Below are 1,329 nucleotides of genomic sequence, written 5' to 3'. Positions count from 1 at the left end.
AAAAAATATTATTGAAATCAAATCTGTGAGCTATTTATAGTAGTAGTAATTACCCTAAATCATTAAGTAAAAGAAAAATAAAGTTCTAAATTGGGAAGGAAATTAAAAGTCCTGAACCTTAGTTAATAAACAAATTAATCTTAGTATAATATAGATTCTTAATTTGCATCAGTTTTGTTTGTTATACAATCTATATGTGTTGAAGAAAGCCAAAAATGGGATCACACAAATAAATAATTGCAAAGCACGTAAGCAGGAGATTAAAGATTTTCAGTAAGGAAATAAAATGGAAGTGGAGAATGGGCATGGGTTTCAATTTCAACCATGTGGGGTTCACTTTTACAGGCGATTTTTTGTGGTTGATGGAATGACAAAAATGAAGAGATTTCAAAGATTTCGAATAAAGAGCACGGGATTGGAAAGTGGATATTGCAAGACTATAATGTCAGGTTGATAATATTGTAGGCTTTAAAACAATTATTATTATTAGTTGTGTTGTAAAAATAATCAGTTATAAATAGAATTATTTAAACGTATTGTATATTTTAAAAATAATCTTATGTACTTAATAATTATTATTATTAAATTATTGTATGAATATAAATAATTAAAGTTGAGATTGTTTTTAAAATTATTTTCAAGTCTCTCAAAAACAATTTCTAACAGCATAAACCTTGTAAACATCATCTTATGCTTCCGACTACGTTGTACTGGGTACCACTGTCTTATTTTGGTTTGAAAGAACCCACATAGACAGACCAAAAGAAAACAGGAGAATAGTACAAACAATGATAAATAAAGCTCTATATTTGTTGCAACGGAGTCTAATATTTATCAAGACCTATCATGAAATATCGAAGTTGAAATTCAACCTAAAAATGTGAAACCAAATAAAATAAATTCTGACACCAAAAAAAGACTTGAACCCTCGAAATGTTAACTAAATCAACTAAAGAATTATTTTACATGCATTTTTAAGCTAAATCTTTCATTCACCAAATTGTTAACTTCCATTAAAAAAATGATGATGTCACAAGCATAATTTAAACATTTAAGTTACATCTATTTTTAATCAAAGTAACTTTTAAGTAATTCTAGGGCCATAAACTGTTATTTATCACTTTCTAGGAAAAAGCCTATTTCTCTTCAATTGCATCTTCCGTGAACTTATGTCATAATTATGTATTTTTCAAGCCTTTTCTCTTAAGAATCTAAAATTTTATTAAATGGTTTGATTTCTTGTAAAGATTGATTGTAGAAACAAATAACTTGTCTCATAGGTTTCATTTACGCAGTCAATGACATCAAATCAAAATTTGCAAATCAGTT

This window comes from Citrus clementina, unplaced genomic scaffold, assembly GCF_000493195.1.
Source record: "Citrus clementina cultivar Clemenules unplaced genomic scaffold, Citrus_clementina_v1.0 scaffold_4, whole genome shotgun sequence".
NCBI lineage: Eukaryota > Viridiplantae > Streptophyta > Magnoliopsida > Sapindales > Rutaceae > Citrus > Citrus x clementina.
The sequence above is the reverse complement of the archived record's forward strand: the minus strand, read 5'-3'. Positions refer to the sequence as shown.